General features: G+C 39.6%; 1 long non-coding RNA gene across 1 annotated transcript; it reads left to right on the top strand.

Moving 5' to 3' along the window:
• Nucleotides 1-6,855: 6,855 nt before the first annotated feature.
• LOC142828978 (uncharacterized) lies at nt 6,856-17,441 on the top strand. Its single transcript, XR_012903171.2, has 3 exons — nt 6,856-7,051; nt 15,455-15,517; nt 17,305-17,441. It is a non-coding gene; the product is annotated as an uncharacterized LOC142828978 (long non-coding RNA).
• Nucleotides 17,442-18,228: the final 787 nt, after the last annotated feature.

Genomic DNA, 18,228 nt, shown 5'->3' on the forward strand with positions numbered 1-18,228 from the left:
GCCCAATGATAACTGTCCAAAGTAAGGTATCATTCAATATGGATATGTGCTGGAGAAACTGGACTTCAATAGAAAATCAATTTGTTCCTGTGATTGATTTCAATCTGAGAATTTAGAAGCTCACTCAAATAAATAATGTTTCTATTAGGAATTATCCATGCAATGGATAGAGTTGGCAAACAAATTTCTAACTATCCAAATATATGCATGAGATTATAAAAAACCCATAAAAAACAAATGCTGAGACCACTTCCAAGGTTCAGTTAGGATAAACATCCAAAAATCTGGATACATATCTGAACTTACATTTGCTTCTTTGCTCTTGAGTTCAAACTGAAAATCTCATACTTACTGATTTTGGCCAGATCAGAAATACTAGGAGGAAAATGAAATAGCAGCTGGAGGGACAGATAATGCTCACAGCTGGAATACATGCAACACATTAACTGAGGACATAGTTAATCAGACTACCAGTGATAGATATTTTTAATTTCTGATTTTGTTCTGCCAACATTTTTTTCTGATTTTTATTCTGCCAAAAATTTGGTACTTTTAATTGAATATTTCATCAAACATCTTTTTTAAAACATTCTCAAAATGGTTATCACATTTTCATTTGGATTTTCAGTAAATGGAAGATTTCAATAATGAGTCTGATGTTTTTGATCAAAATTCCATTTAAAAATTGGAATATTTCTTCAATGGACTAATTCTGAATCTTTTGAATGGAAAATTTTCACGCATATTTTTTACTTTTTAACCAGCTGTAACATTGTCCAAATAGATATTTCTCCGTGGCTTTTAAGAATCAGTATCCATCAAATAGCTGCTGTAAAAAGTGAGCTGAGATTTGCTCTGATCATATTCATCAATCTGTCTCACTCAACTAGTTTTATATTCTGAACCATAGTAATGATCAGATGGGTCATTTTCTTGAAGTTGTTCTTGCAAAAAAGCTGCCATTTCATTGTTTCGCTGAGTTCAGTTTCAGAAGGGACCATTAGATCATCTAGTGTGATTTCTAGGACATTACATTACAGCCAACAACCTGTAAGGGTTTAAGGCCTTAGGAGACCAAACCATGTGCCACAGACTGAGAACGGAAGAAACCAAGATGCCACCAATGCGTGAGGACCCGGCAATGACAAAGAGTTAATTAGATGAGATATGCCTATATGAGCCCAGCAGGGAACTTCTGTGCTGCAAAAGAAAGTGAAAGTCTGATCTGGAGGAGAGATCCTTCTTACCTCATATCTGGCAATTAGTATTACTCTGAGAATATGAGGAAAACTGACCAGTCAGTCACCTAAATTATTTTCACCCCTAATCATTTTCGTTGCCCTCAGCTGGACTTGCTTCAATTTGTCCACATACTTTCTGTAGTGGGTGGCCCAAAAGTGGATACAATACTCCAGTTACAGTCTCGCCAGTACAGAATACAGAATAATCATTCCCCACAATCTGCTGGCATTGTTCCTACTAATGCAGCCCAATATGCCATTAGACTTCTTGGCAACAAGGGCACAGAATTGACTTCTATCCAACTTCTCATCTACTCTAATCACTAAGTCCTTTTTACCATGTTTACTAACTATATTCAGCATTACAAGGATTTGTTTTATTTGATAAAATAACTATACAAATACTTTAATTTTATTTAAGGGCCACTAAAGGGCTCACCAATATTTAAAAAGGGATGCCGCCCAGTTACTAAGAACAAATAGATTCACCGGTGTTTCACCCTTTCTCTGTGTGGGCACAACCAGGGGGTATAATTCCCATCTCAACTAAACATAACTTGCTAGCTCTGCTTGAGCTGGAATACTAAAATTAGCAGTGAGTCTAAAATGGTGGCACAGGGCTAGCTATCTGAGTATATATGCAGAGCAACAGGTAAGTTTTTACACCTATAAATTTTAGTATGCTACCCAAGCTCAGAATATTACCTCACAGACATTCCTGGGAGTAAAATGTATTCCTGTGCAGCTCACAGAAGGCTTATATGTGACCTAAATTTGACTTAAAATGTCACAGTGAATGTCTGACTCAATTTAACTAAATAGCAAAACTCTCAATGACAGATCTCAGTGGGGGCCAGGATATCACCCTCTTGGCTTAAGCCAGACCTAGATGATGCTTGGCATTGGTAAAGATTCACCAATGGATGGCTTTTAGAAATGCTGCTTTTCAGAGAACGTGCAAACATAATTATGTGGGTAGTGAATTCAGAAGAGTTTCGTAATTTCTAGTTCTTTTCTTAAAAAACTCCTGGCAACCATGTCTCAGATGGATGTTTCTTGCTAGCTAACACTAGAGCATACTCATTCCTTGTTTATATATAAAAGTGTGTGGGGAAGAGGAGGATTATGGGAGGCCCTTGTTAGGGTACTGTTAGAGTACTCTTCCTTCAGCATTTGTGTATTGTACCTTTTTATTGATCTATTCATTTTTTTAATTTTAGCCAAGTATTTCTCTCTCCAATATTTCATGATTTACAAATATTGTTGTTTTCCATTTGTTTTATTGATTTAAAATCCAAACGAACTGTTTGAATGCAACAGTGAGTCATTCATCTTTCTCTGTGACAAACAGCTAATATGAATTTACCTTTTGGGTTTTTTTTTCTAAGAAAACAAATCTTGCCTTCAGATCTGCTTCCCTATTTTCTGTTTCAAACATGTGTTACCTTAAATTGAAAACAGTTGTATCTCACAACAGTGGCACACTTCTTGAGTTAGGTCATATGACCCCTGGGTGCAAGCAATCTGTACCTGCAGTCCTTTGACTGAAGACTCTCGTTATATTATTACCCCTTCATTGCTGCTAGAACTGCATGGGCCCTGGCAGCAGTTTTCTCTAGAATGTCCATTCAAATGAAACATCAGGACATTCTGACTCTGCCAGACAGGTTTGTACCGGAGGAACATATTTCACAGATGTTCCATACTCTGCTGAGAAAGTCTTCCAATAAATTCTTGAGCTGCTACAAACCCTTTTTTTAAAATTAGCTTATAATAAAGAGCCAGATTTGTGTTATGGTCTGGCACCAAATAATACACTTTCTATCCCCATGCTCTTCACCCCCAATGTACAAGACAAACTTTGGGGCAAGGTATAATGGAGTTTCACTCAGCTACATCAATTCATCACTGCCTTAATGTCTTCTAGAAAGCCTGTGCCAGATGGATATGATAAAGAAGCCACTAAGCAGCCCTAGTTCATATCCAGGTTGGGTCAGCATAAGATCAGGGAGATGTAACTGGCTCTCTGGTGTCACTTCCTGATTCCTACACTGAGTGGGGCTTGGACCTAAGAGAATATTGAGACCATACACGTCAATGTCAGAACTACTCTTTGTTAAAAAGAGCACTTTTGCGAACATTGTACTTTTCGTTTTGCTAATGTGATGGACCACTTATTTGATTTATTTGGGCTAGACTTTGCATTTACTTTGAGCTCAGTGAAGATACTGGTGGGCAGGCATGTCTCTTCAAGAACAGAGAAGGGAAGTAAATGTAGAGACACCGTTCCTTTTCTTCTTCCCACTTATTCCAAGAAGGTTGTACCACACACTCTCTCCTCAGATGTTCCTGAATAGAAGAGCAAGGAGCACAGCCCCCTCCCTTTCTTGTGCACATGGGCTGGGGGGTACACAATAACGGGGCATAAGTGGGGGGAAACAGAGTGTGTTTTACTGCTTCTCATAGCCCTGCATAGTCACACACTGAACTAGTTAATCCCTTTTATGACCAATTAAAGAAAAAAATAGCAAACGGGGACAGTAGGGAGAAAATCTCTCTCTTCTCCAGTCATGAGTAATTTATTTCTCCATGCTGCCACTGTCTCATTTCCTGCTGCCCCAAAGATAAGCCTGAAGAGGAAGAGACTTTTGTTCATGACCTGATGAATGCCCATGGACTCTGAGGGAAACATGTTTCACAGTCAAGGAACCTTCAGGAGCATCAGAATGTCCTTTCAGCAGCCTGTCTGGGACTGATGCAGTTGCGGGGGGAGATAAAGAATCTGTAAGCAAAGCAATGTCCCAAGGAGCTTTATAGGTCCCAACAGACACACTAAGCTTCTCCCAGAAATCCAGTGGGAGTCATTGCAGATCCTAGAGAACAGTTAATTCCCCATGAGCAATCCTATGTAACTAGTTTCACTTGCCTGCAAGTTCTTAACATCTATATTATTGTTAATTAGACATTTATTCTGTATTGTCAATCTGTCTCAAGGTGGTAAAGGCATGGATGATAGTGGCCACATCCACCTGTGAAAGATCAATCTGAATCTTTCTTGCCAAGCCCAAGTAGAGAAAAATATTTTTGACAATCATCATTCCATGGTGATAGAAATGTAGCCGTGTTAGTCTGGGGTAGTTGAAGCAAAATGCAGGACAATGTAGCACTTTAAAGACTAACAAGATGGTTTATTAGGAAGTGGATCATTCCATGGACCTTGAATAGAAGACACCATAGGTATGAACCAGGATATCAAAGAGATGGCATAGCTTTGCAATTGGGGGCACTGATATAATATCATTTGTTTCTCTGGTACTGCATTTGCTTTCAATACTAAAACATCTGAAGACTTAATTCTTTTCATACTTCATATTGTAATGAACTTCCTGGCACATTATTGTGTTTCTTCCCTTGACCTCATCTGAGCTTGAGAGAAAGGACACAGCCAGCAGAGAACATTGCATTACCCAGTTTAACACCCTGCCAATAGTTTTTCTCTAGATCATTTGTTTAGTAGAGAATCAGGAAAGGACAGAGCACTTTCAATTTGTACAGGGATTGGACTATCTTGGTCATTTTAGTTGGCATGTCCAGTTCATGAATTGGTGATGTCATTTGGCTGGATATTTTCTTAGTGTTATTGGATATAACTGAGCAATATTAAAATTCATCCTTTGGATGATGTTCCTTAACTTGAAAGAAATGAATGGGTGACTGTCACATATATTTTTCTTTCTTTTGTAATGTTTGAGTCCTATTTCAGCTTCCTTTCTGACATGCAGCTTATGCCAGTGTTCCAGGAAGGCAAGATTTCATTGACACTAACAGAAAGATATGTGAAAAATAGAAACAACAATGATGGGTTGGTAGCTAGTGATATAGTGAAAAGAAATCTGTGCCCAATGTGTTTGAATAATAACTCTAATGTGAGGGTGCTATGTTGAGGAATACCACTTGCTGAAATCACAGTTTGAGAAATTATCACCATATAATCACTATCACATATACTTTTTCTACCCATTTTTCCCAAGCAAATTCAAGGAAACAAATGCAAAAATTAATTTTGTTCATGGCAGTGTAACAGAAGGTTAGATTGTATGATTTTTGGAATCACTACAATGTTAGGAGTGATGCATGAAATGTATGTGCCAAAAGTAATCTGTAACCATTTTGGGGTGGCAGAACACACGGGTCCTCATATTTTAAAATGTTATAAAATAAAACAAAAAAATGCAAACCCCATATCTCAGAGCCAACTGGCAATTTTGGCCAAATATGAGAAAAATATCTATATATCTATATCTATAATGCATTTTCCTTTGGCCTTGAAAAAGAAACATATCTATTTAGTACAAGTGACACACATTTCTCTATGTACAACATTTAATCCAGAGACAACCATATGAGATATTTAAAGGGTTACTGCAGGAGGCACGGAGCTAAAGCACTCGCAGGACTATTAAGGGAAGAAAGAGGAAGATTTCCACACTGAATAAAAAAGCGGACATTTTGTACTGAATTGTAAATGAATAATTAACAAACAAACAATGAAAAAGTTAATTCCCAACATGACATTACTAGCTGCCACACATTTAACTTCTACACATGGGGTTTTGCTCACTTGTATGAATCGCTTCTTTTGCAAAAATAAAATAAAATAAAAGGAAAAGGAACAATAAGATTTGCTCCCTTCTTTTGAAAATCAAAATGAAGATTGCTGCCTGAGCTACAACTTTAAAAATATTATTTATCCCAACTGTAACAGAGTGACTTGCTTCTGAGCTGCTTTAATTTCAGGGATAAACCACAATGAGGTTGGTCAAATTGATACTACGTGCATGCAGCTTTTGTTGTGTGAATGATAATATTGTGATAAAAGAATTAATATTGTGTGGTGTTCTTTAGGAAGTGCAAATAAAAAAGTTTGAGATGCACTGTCTTTTTTTGGGGTGTCACTATCCTATGCATAACATAACTATACCACCACTAACACATTACTCCCTGAGCTGACATTATGGAATGAGCCCTAATTTCTCAGTAGAGACTGCAGATCTCTGGGTTTGAACAACTGTGGTGAGAAAACCTGGCAGATGTTCCACCCCAGTTGGCCACAGCATGCCTTATCAGAACAGCACAGAGAATGAACAGCTGATCCCCAGCTTTAGGCTTTTTATAAAGATTGCATTTCCCCCCCTTGTTTCAAATGTAAAATGACTGCAGTAGAAACAAATTAAACCAGGGGGCAAGTGTAGAATGACCTACTCTGTTCTCAAATGTTGAACTTAGCATACAGGCTTGTACATATGCAAGCTCTTCAGTGCAACGCATATTGCCCAGTGCTTCTCTCTGACAGATGCAACACATACTGTGTTTTCTACAAAATGGCATGTGAGTTTTGTTTGGGATTATTTTTTTACCATTCAGGTTCCTAAAATTTATCTTCCTTTTTGGAGAGAGATTAAGAACAAATCCTCACACTGGGCCTATAGTCATGCAGCATGATTGTTAACAGGAGAGTGTGAATGGGCTCAGGTGAACCAGGGTATCTCATTGCTCATCAGGAGGGGCCTTATCACAGTGCCCTCAGAAGCCAATATCCTGCAGCTGATGGTGTAATTGGTTGAGAAGGGAAGAGAGGGCCAATACAAACTGCATGACAACTCGGGTCCTATTTTTAATTGTGTTGCTATGAGTGCCACTGGTTCTTTTTTCCCTGATGTTATGCATAGAATCAACAGATTACCAACAGGGAGCCAGCAGAGGAGCCAGGTAGCTTGAAATCAGAAGCCTGTGCAGCCAAAGCAAGGGAAGTAAGTTTGGCCCCAGACCATAAATGCTGCTGCTGGTTATTGCTGTGACAGCAGATATCTATGCCAGTCTGTTCTCCACTAAGATTTAATGTTCTTCCCATGTCTATATGCTATGACTAAGACAGAAACACATTTAACTTGTGAACATGGACATTACCCTAGAAAACTACACCTACAAAGCACACAAGCAAAATTCCATATAAAAGCTCACTGTAAACTAGCCTTATTGTACCTAGATAGATAGTTGGATGGGAAATCCTCAGCAGCTTCAGTCTGGATGTGTAACTGAATATTTCTGCCTTCTCTTGAAGTAAGAATTGTTTTGTGAATATAAAATAATTTCAAGTCCTCAGATAATAATTAAATGTTCAGAAGCACTGTTCATGGACCAATTGGGCAGAAGAACAGATGACAAATACTACTGATGCAATGGAGAGAGTAGGACATTGCTTTCAAAACTGAGACATATTTATGAAACTATGCTAGCAGGTGGAAAAAAATCCCTTCAAAATCAAGCATATGGGATTTTCCTCTCCAACTCTGAATTGTAAATAGAGATAGTGGCATATTTCTAATTTAATCCTGTAAAGCCCTGATTTTAGGAAGACAGTGAGATAATCCTTTCAAAATATAGCATTGTCTGTATTATAATCACAAGTGTTTGAAAATGCTAAAGCTCTGAGGAAGGACCAAAAGACTAATATCAGGCTTTGAATAAGGGTTACCCTATAATCTTTCTGCAATATTCTTTTGTCAGTTTTAGCAGGTAAAATCAAGAATCAGAATGCTAATAGGAATCAAGGGATTCCTCAATGCACTGTTTCCAAGTTGCACTGATTGTCAAGCATGTTGCCTCATGCACTCTTAGGGTGTGAGAAATCCAAAGTGAAGTTAAATGGTTTTGTAACCCTAAGGACATATGAGGCAACATTTCTGACAAGCAATCAGATGTGGAAGTGCATTTATTAATGTATTACTAGACAGGGCCCCTGCTTTCAGCTTTAAGTTGCTGGTATAACCTGCTTTAAAACAGAAAGCAGACTTTAAAAGTAAATGTTCTTCATATAGGAAAAATAAAGTATACTTTTGTTTGGATCTGCACATCTCTGCCTGTCAGCTTTCCACTCTTCTGGTCAGCTGCACAATGGAGAGCAGCTGAGAATTTAATTGCCAAGAGCTTATGTGTCAGGAGAGGTGTGATTAAATTGGAAAATGTACTTTTCATCTTTGATAAACTCCCTTTACTACCAGTAGGTGAACTTGTTTGCTCAAAATAAGAGCCAGACTGAACCTGAATCATTTTACAGGGTTGGTTTGCTTGAAATAAGTCAGCAATCAATTTTTGTGTGTGAGTGCTGAGCTTCAGTCTGTGCCAACCTCAGCCACTGTGATACTGCTGGCTTGTAAAGATTAGTCAAGGTATTATTTGTACCACCAGCAAAGATTAACAAAATGTGCACTTAGCAAGCCAAGAGACAGAAAGACAATAATGATCAGTGGGACAGGTGCTTCCTGCTTTAGCAATGCCAAAATAACATAGGAGGACTTTTACATCAGTGATAATTCAATGAATATCTTCATCACGATCTTTTGTTGGTGTCACCTGGTGCACTGGCAGAATGAAGGCTTTAGACTATCAAGGGGTAGGGAAGTGTCCATAGTGGAGTCCATTCTTGTACCTTTATAAGTTATTATGGATTTTGCTTGTAATGGTTGCTTCTTATATGATCAGACTGATGTCATGTGACTAGAGTAGAGGATTGGTTGCCACTACACCTCGGTTATATATTCCTGGTTTGGTAATTGAGTTCTTATATAGTTTGTTGGCTCCAGTCATTTATGGAATGATTTTCAGAGACACTGAGCATTCATATCCCTCATAAATGCAATGCTGTTTCTCCTATGTAACAGGAGTGAAGGAAAACATAGTATATGAGTAGTCAACTGTATGAAAATAAAATTGTTTTGCAGTTAAATGTGCCACACTTGATATGCTAGACAGAACTAACAGAAGCCTTTTATATGGGGAATATACTACAGATTAATCACACAAAATGCTGGTTTCCTACATATAAGGCCATCTAGAATCAGAATCTCATCCCTACTTTCTTAAAAGAAAAATGTATAGCGCATGGCTATGTCTACACTGGCAGTTTCTTGCGCAAGATTTATTTTGCGGAAGAGTTCTTGTGCAAAAACTCTTCCAGAAGAGAGCGCCTACACTGGCATGTGTTTTTGCACAAGAGATGTGCTATTGCGCAAGAGCATCCATGCCAGTGTAGACACTCTCTTGTGCAAGAAAGCTCTGATGGCCATTTTAACCATAGGGCTTTCTTGCGCAAGAAATTCATGTTGCCTGTCTACACTGGCCTCTTGCACAAGAACAGTTGTGCAAAAGGACTTATTCCTGAGCAAAAGCGTCAAAGTTCTGGCGGAAGAAGCCCTCATTTCATACATTAGAACGTCAGTTTACTTGCGCAAGAAGACACGGCCACTGTAGACAGGCAGCAAGTTTTTGCGGAAGAGCAGCCACTTTTGCGTAAGATCATGCCAGTGTAGACACAGCCTACGTGTTCTGACTGAAGTCTATATTCTGCCCCCTTTGCCAATGCTTAGCAGTATTTTACTTTGCCAAGAATCATAATGACAACAGCAGGTCTCCTCACTGAGATTCTTTCAGCCTATGAGTGGTAGAATCTGGCCCATTGATTTTAATGGAACAAGTAGCAGAGTCAGATCTTTAGTGTCACAGAATCTAATAAGACAGACATAGGACTATTTTGATATTCAAAACCATGTGTAAATACATCAGAATGAGACGTATTACAAAATGCTGCATGTGTTATCTAATGATGGTATATTGCATTTTTAAATAGATTTTCCTCACTCAGCCAGTTCTAGATTCCCATTCAGAGTTCCTCATGCCAGTTTCCTTCATTTTCTGTTCTTTGTCCAGTTTCATTCATACATCCCATCATCATCTCCACCCACTAGCTTATAAACCCAATTTGCCAGCCTTCAGTTCCCAGTTTCCTCCTTTACTGTCAGCTTTCTGTCTTGATTCTCATCCTCCCACCCCATATCCTTGTCCCTCCCAACATTTTGTCTTCTCTGCATCTGATTTAGGCATCTTGCTTCTCTATTCAGTGAGAGTTTTGTCTGTGTAGTGATTCATAGGCAAATTGGACCAGAGGTAAAATTTCACGGGCAATTATAATTTAGGCATATACAGGGTTAGGCAGAAGCTTAGCAGAAGTTTTGAGGATCTAAATATTGGATATCAGCACTTAAAATGGCAGTTAAATACCTAAGTTACCCTTAGTTACCTGCTTTGCTAAGCAACAATTGGCTCTGAACTGAATGCTTAATCATGCAAAATTAATATTAATTCCATTAATACATATCTTTTTATGTATATAAAATGTAAACTTTCTTACTGACTTCACTTTGCATCAGCAAAATTTGAACTTACAGTTTTACTCCTGAAATTTAATTATGGATATAAATCTCAGTACTTGTGACTTTGAATAGCTTATTGTTTGTGGAAAATCAGGTAGTTAAGAGTTGTAAGTACTAAGTTTGTGTGTATATCACTCTCCCCTCGCTGCTCTCCCAAGCATGCAGATTTTTGGAATTCATCAGTCAGTGCAATTTCATAGCTTGTGCACAAAAATGGAAAATATTAATTTGCAATTTTCTCTTTGTTTAGGGAAATAAACATTGTAGACATTTCAAATCTGCCCCAAAGTGTCTGTGTTTATTCCAATATACAGGAAAAAGTTGCTAGTGACAAATCTGAAAAATATACAGATTAAACATACTTATCTAGCTTTGGGAGTAGAAACTAACACATGTTCCTGATTGATCCAGATGTTAGGAAAATCCAATCTTCAGAATGAAAATTAATTTTAGGTTAACACTTTCTGACAAACACATAAGCCAATTTTTGAAAAATTAGGTCAGCTGAGCAAAGGGTTTAAAGACAACTGTTTTTAAGAGTGCTAAGTGCCAATACTCTGCCTTTTAAACTATGTTTTCTCCAGAATATATTTACACTTTCTGTAACAATGTCCCTATATTTGTAGTCTCCTTGTTGTAAAACTCAGAGGGAGAAATTTTGATTTCAGTTACATTAGTATGGATAGAGAGGGTAATGGAATTACTCCTGGTGTACACCATTGCAGTTGAGATAAGAATTGAGCCTAAAGAATCCTGCCTGAAAGAAAAAGCCAATTGGCTTCAAACTGGGAACAGTAAAGGACCACTTGCTAGGAAGGCTAATCAATGGCACCTCAAGCACTGAGCGGAATTGCTAAACATTCATTAACAGGGGATTGCTTTTTCATTCATTCTCCTTTTTGTGTCGTGGAAGTTTTCATGGTTTCCTTTATAATTGGTAGTGCTGGATTTCCATTGTTTTTGACATGATCCCATTAATATTACACTCCCCATCCACATTATATGAGATTATGTAACTGACCCAATTGTTGCTTAGCAAAGCAGGTAACTAAGGGTAATTCAGGCATTTAACTGCCACTTTAGGTGTTGATGTCCAATATTTAGATCTTCAAAACTTCTTCTCAGCTTCTGCCTAACTCTGTATATGCCTACATTTCCAGCAATAAAGTTCCCTAAGCGCCTAAAGGTTTGCCTGCACTTAGTGAAGATGCTACCTACATCAACAGGAGAGCTTCTCTTGTCAGTATTCTACCTCCCTATGTTTCTGTTGATGAGAAAGCTTTTCACATTGATAGTCCACACTCGGGGTTAGGTCAGTGTAGCTAAGTTACTGAGAGGTTTGCATTTTCCATGGACATACTGAGAAGAAACCTAAATGTCTGCTATTGTGCATGGGGGAAGCCAGCTACATCCTGATGCTTCTGTCAAGCAGCTCAATGCCTAAACCCCAGTGCTATATGTTCAGCCACCTATTCAGCCTAAAAGACTTGGTCTGAAAGGCACATTCAGAAGGCTGCCTTGGAACATGCTTCACAGATGGGGACTGTCACAAAACACAGTAGCAGTGCTGCTCTTAGTATAAAACACTGGGCTATTAGAGTCACTCTCACAGTCTTTATGACCCAATGAATAGTTAATGATTCATACTAAGTGGAACAGCTTCAACAGGAGACATTGGGAGAGACTCACCCCAGAGTATCTAATAGCCCAGTGCAGCAGTCTAGACTCACTGCCATGGCACCTCCTGCTAGTCACTCCAGGAAGTCACACCTGACTATTGAGTGAAATGCCATCTGGCCAGTGTCTCACCCATTGTAGCTCCACTCCACAGCCTCTCTGCAGACTTGTGTTGCTCCTTGGACTGTGGCATCCTCTTCAGGCTCAGTTCTCTGTTCTACTCCCTTCTTGGGGTGTATCATTAGTCCTCAGTCATGGCACCTGCCAAAGCATCCAAATACAGCACAAAATCTAGCCTATTGCCTCAGGGGCAACCTGCAATCTGTGTAGGCCACACTTCAGTGTGGCTAGGTGCAGTTCAAGCAGGAAAGCCAGTCCTGATCACTACTCTAGATCTCAACCGTCGCAACTGCGCAGTAGCACAGCTTCATAGGTGATTAATCAGCCTTGCCCAATCAGTGAGCTCCGTGCATGGAGCCCTGAGCCTCTGACTGGACACGGCTGATGAATCACCTGTGAAACTGTGCTGCCACACAGCTCAGAAGGAACACTGGTTGAAACCTAAGGACTCTGTGGTGGCAACCTTGTCCTGCCCTTCTTCTTAACTGCTCCTATTCCCTAGACCATGGCCCCATGACTCTGGCATGTTCTTGGCCTTTGTATCAAGGCCTAAAGTCTGTGAGGTCGGGGCTGGAGCTTCTCTCCAGCTCTCCATCCTTTCCCAACAATGCTCTCTTCAGAGACCACTAGTTCCCTCCCCTACTAGGACCCAGTTTCTTCTCCCTTGCTGGTCACAGAGAGAATAAGCTCTCAGCTCTGCAGCCTTTGAGAGGGTCCAGCCAAGTCCTGATTGGCTCACTGTTCCTGGCCCAGCTTGGACAGGCTCTCTCTATCCTACTTGTAACACTCTCCCTATTGGAGAGTGCTACACACAATTAAACCCAGTGACTGCGTCTAGACTGACAGGCTACGTCTACACTGGCCCCTTTTCCGGAAGGGGCATGTAAATTTCACTAGTCGTCGTAGGGAAATCCGCGGGGGATTTAAATATCCCCCGCGGCATTTAAATAAAAATGTCCGCCGCTTTTTTCCAGCTTTTAAAAAAGCCGGAAAAGAGCGTCTAGACTGGCCCCGATCCTCCGGAAAAAGTGCCCTTTTCCGGAGGCTCTTATTCCTACTTTTGAAGTAGGAATAAGAGCCTCCGGAAAAGGGCACTTTGAAGTAGGAATAAGAGCCTCCGGAAAAGGGCACTTTTTCCGGAGGATCGGGGCCAGTCTAGACGCTCTTTTCCGGCTTTTTTAAAAGCCGGAAAAAAGCGGCGGACATTTTTATTTAAATGCCGCGGGGGATATTTAAATCCCCCGCGGATTTCCCTACGACGACTAGTGAAATTTACATGCCCCTTCCGGAAAAGGGGCCAGTGTAGACGTAGCCACAAGGTTTTCTGCAAAAGCAGTTGCTTTTGCGCAAAAACTTGCCAGCTGTCTACACTGGCCGCATGATTTAGCGCAAGAGCACTGACATTCTGTCCAAAATTAGTGCTTCTTGCGCAAATGCTTTGACGTTCCCGTTCGGGCAAAAGCCCTTTTCCAGAAATGTTTTTGCGCAAGAGCTAGTGTAGACCGCTAACAACTGTTTTGCGTGAAAAAGCCCGGATGGCGAAAATGACGATTGGGGCTTTCTTGCACAAAAGCGCATCTAGATTGGCATGGATGCTTTTCCGCAAAAAGTGCCAATCTAGACGCTCTTTTCCGCAAATCCTTTTAACGGAAAAACTTTTCCGTTAAAAGGATTTGCGGAAAATCATGCAAGTCTAGACGTAGCCAGTGATTAAGGCACTTACTTGAGAGGTGGTATCAACTCCCTGCTATGGTTCAGACAGAGTGGAAATTTGAAGTCTTGTCCCTAAATCTTGAATAAGTGTGCTAGTCACTGGGCTATTTGTGATACAGTACTGAACTAGCTGCCTAACTTCAGGAAAGTATTCAGACCTGTGAATTCCAAGTGGAAGGCAGTTCCTCGCTCTAACTCTCAGTTAGGTGCCTAGCTCCTTTGAAGAAAGAGAGAGGCTTAGGCTACCTCCTTCTCCTCAATATTTCCTTAGGCATCTCCCTACTGAGAGTGTTGATTTTTGTGAATCCATTTCTTAGTCTCCTAACTCTCTCAATGCACTGTATACTGTGTCTGGGCATCTCGCTCAAGGCTGGATCTAACCCCAAGTCTTGGTCTGCAGTTACTTTACACACAAAGCAAGATGATGCCTTATATTGTTAGAATCATCAACAAATATTAGCTTGGGGCTTATGCAGTCTCTGTTCACAGGAGCAGTAAAATATATGCCACTACAAAAAGCTTTTCTACCTCAGTTATCCCATGGATAGCATTATTTAGGAAAGCAATAGAGTTATCAGAGGATTTTTAAAAAAAATTCTAACAATTATGAAAAAACATAGTTTTGGTTCAACCCAGAATGAAATTATTGGCAATTCAAAAAGTTGAATTGATCCACTGCCATTTGTAGATGTCAAAAAAAAAAGTTTTGGGTTTGGGGGGAAGTTTTCTGGTTTAGAGGTTCTTTGATCAAAACAATTTGCCAAAATTGACACATTGAGAAAATGTTTAAATCAACCAGAATCTGCATTTTTTTTTTCAGCAAAAAAAATTTCAACTGAAAAATTTCTCTCAGGTCTACTTGCCAATGTGTAAGGAGACTGGACAGCTAGTTCAGAGCTGTAGATTCCAGTAGGTGGCAGGGCATTTAAACATTGACTAGTTAATTCTTGCTGTGTCAGCTAAGGTAGGATCTGATTTTAATCCAAAAAGAGTAAATGCTCCAGATAACTATCTGATGGGTAACCACATATTCACTAGGCTATTTTATTAGAAATGCTTTTTTGAGGTAGCGAGTAAGTCAACACTGCAATTAAATATCATGGCTGGCCCACAGCAGCTGACTTCCACTTGTGGGGCTCAGGCTTTAAAACTACTGTAGAGATGTTTGGGTTTGGGCTGGTGGCTGAGCTCTAGGACTACATGAGGAGGGAAGAATCTCAGAGGCTGGGGTCCAGCCCAATCCTGAACATCTACACAGGAATTTTTATCCCTTTAGTCAGAGTCCTTTAAACCTTAGTCAGCAGATCCAGGCCAGCTGTGTCCATCCTGCAAATTTTTAATTTCAGTATACGTGTACCCTATGAGCCCTACTTTGCTCGTCGGGGGGGAGGTTGTTTGTTTATTTTTGTTGGTTTTTTGTTTTGTTTTTTACAGGCAGTACTTGAATGAAATCAGTGGCCTGAAGAAGAACTGCAATATCAAGGTCTACACAATTAGGTTAGTGGACTTTCTGTCCTTGACTCTGAAAAGCATCGGATATAGCACAGTAGGGCACACAGATCTCCTGAGCTCCAACACAACTCCAGGTGAAAGTAAAGCACTAGCATAGGCTTTCCACACCAAGTCAAACAGTTTCAAAATAAAATATGGGTAGAGATTTCAATGAGTGTCTTAGGGTACGTCTAGACTACCGGGTTTTGTCGACAGAAGTTTTGTCAACAGTATCTGTTGACAAAACTTCTGTCAACAAAGAGCGTCCAGACACATTGAGTTCTGTCGACAAAGCAAGCTGCTTTGTCGACAGAACCCTGTAGTCTAGACGCAACCCTACAGGCAATAACACCTTCTGTCGACAGAACTCTGTCGACAGAAGGTGTTATGCCTTGTAAAATGAGGTATACCAGCGTCGACAAAACTGCTGAGTTCTGTCAATGTTATGTCGACAGAACTCAGCGGTAGTGTAGACGCTGGTATAGTTTTGTCGACAAAAGTCCACTTTTGTCGACAAAACTCAGTAGTCTAGACACACCCTTAGTCATTGGTTGAAATCTTATTCTTAACTTTGACATGTGAATGAAGAACCTAACTGTAGGCTACCCTTTTTTGGCTTTACTCTTATAACTAAGCAGGAATGTTGTAGTGATCTCATAGCAACATTCTCAGTAATGTCAGACTGGGTTTCTCTTGAGCTGCCTATCCAGCTCAGTATTTTGCACATTTCAATCGTATGCACTACAGTTTGCTCCATCTCTGCATCTACACTGCAGGCTTCTTGCACAAGAAGCTTTTTGTGAAGCGTGTCCACACTGCATGGACTCTATCTCTCAAGAAAGCTTTGATAGCCATTAACAGAATGGCCACCAGAGAACCTGTGCTTCTTGCGATAGGCTGGTTTTGCGCAAAAAAACCAAACAAAAACCCTGCTGACCATCCGCACATACCTTTTTGCACAATAACTCTAGAGCAAAAAGGAGTTATTCCTTGTAGAAAGAGGAATATCTATACCACAAAACCCCCTTTGTTCTGTTGATTCACTGTAAATTATCTTGTGCAAAAATGCACTTGAGATGTAGACGCTCTGCGAGTTTTTGTGCAAAAGCTCTGCAGTGTAGACATAGCCTGAGTGAGATCAAGTCTTATATAATTCCTGGCTTCCCACCTATTCCTTTCTTTCAAGAAATAATAGGTTTAAGTTTTGTATTTATGATTGTACTCGTATTTGCCAGGGACATAAAACCTACCAAGAAAAGGAAATTGGAACATTGCAGTTAAATTGATAAACACTCATTCGAATTTTATTGCCCAACATTTAATCTAGTGGAATAATCTGAATGCTTACTATGACTGTGTGAAAAGATTCAAATTTCTACAAGGTGCCTGTAGAAGTAGGACTAAATTAATCCAAAATGCAATTTTACTGACGGTAGCTACTATGCATTTTCTAACTTAAATGGAAATCAATGGAGATACACCACAAATTAATTTAGTTTATTGTGTCTGTACAATAGAGCAGTTGTATGAAGGGTAAATCAACAAACATAATGTTTTTCCCCTTCATATTCCCATGAAATGCCACTTAGGTACATAACATCATACATAATAAATAAGGAGTAGATATGTGTTAATTTTGCTGAATAGAAGTAAAGAAAGTACATGTGGGCAAACAGTTCATATCAAATTATTTGGTTAGAGAATTCAGTTCTTCCTCTCCTCCATTGTTCATGAAGTGACTGTTTTTTATTGATTTGCTCATTCAGTGAAATGAATACTATTTATATTTTTAGGAGCTGACAATGTGCTTGATTCTGTTCAAGACACAAAATATAATCTGTTCCTGCCTCGATGTGTTTACAGTCAATACAAGCTTGGTACAGAGAAGAGAAGATGCACAGGGAAGTCAAGAGGAGTGAATGAATAGGAATTTTTAAATATATTTGATTGCCTCACTTTTGGACATCACAGAAAAAGCTAGTGGTTAGGGGGGTTTTAAGTGACAAATTAATAGTTGTTTGGTGGACTGAAATATGGAGGGCATCATTCAGTGCGCATTTTGTATTGTCCGATTTCAGCCTATTGATTTCTCATGGACAATTTTTCTGTGCATATTTAGTATTCACAATTAAATATTCAAGGTGTATGAGTGATCAATTAAAAGTCTCATAGTACTGTTTCCATTATTTGGATGACCTGAACTTAGAGGGTTAACTTGTTCTGTAGGAGCACATAGAGGTTCCAGCTGAAATTGTGGCCCCATTCTGCTAAACACTTGACAGTACCTGCCCCCAAACAGCTTACAGCAGTGATGGGCAATCTAGATTAGTGAGTGGGTCTCAGAAGTGGTTCTCCTTAAGATGCAAGATTGTCATAACGAAGTCAGATTTCCAGGATAGGGAAGTTTTCTAAACTGTGATTGCTCACCTAGAATTTGTGGGGTGTGCTGATTGAACCACAGCACTGCTTTGATTGGATATAGAGGGAGTGCACGGCTCTCATACTCAGTGTTGTGTGCAATCAGCATGCACCTCATTTCATCTGCCCTTGCTTTATGTACATGTCACTTTAGCAATAACAATGGGGAAAAAACTTATGCAGACAGAAACTAGCAGAATTTGACAACCCTGCGCTTGGACAACAGTAAACAAAATGTCTTGTGGACCACACATAGAACCCCAATGAGCAACAGGTTGTCTGTCACAGGCTTACAGTCT

Source organism: Pelodiscus sinensis, chromosome 5, assembly GCF_052426305.1.
Source record: "Pelodiscus sinensis isolate ZL-2025 chromosome 5, ASM5242630v1, whole genome shotgun sequence".
Taxonomy (NCBI): domain Eukaryota; kingdom Metazoa; phylum Chordata; order Testudines; family Trionychidae; genus Pelodiscus; species Pelodiscus sinensis.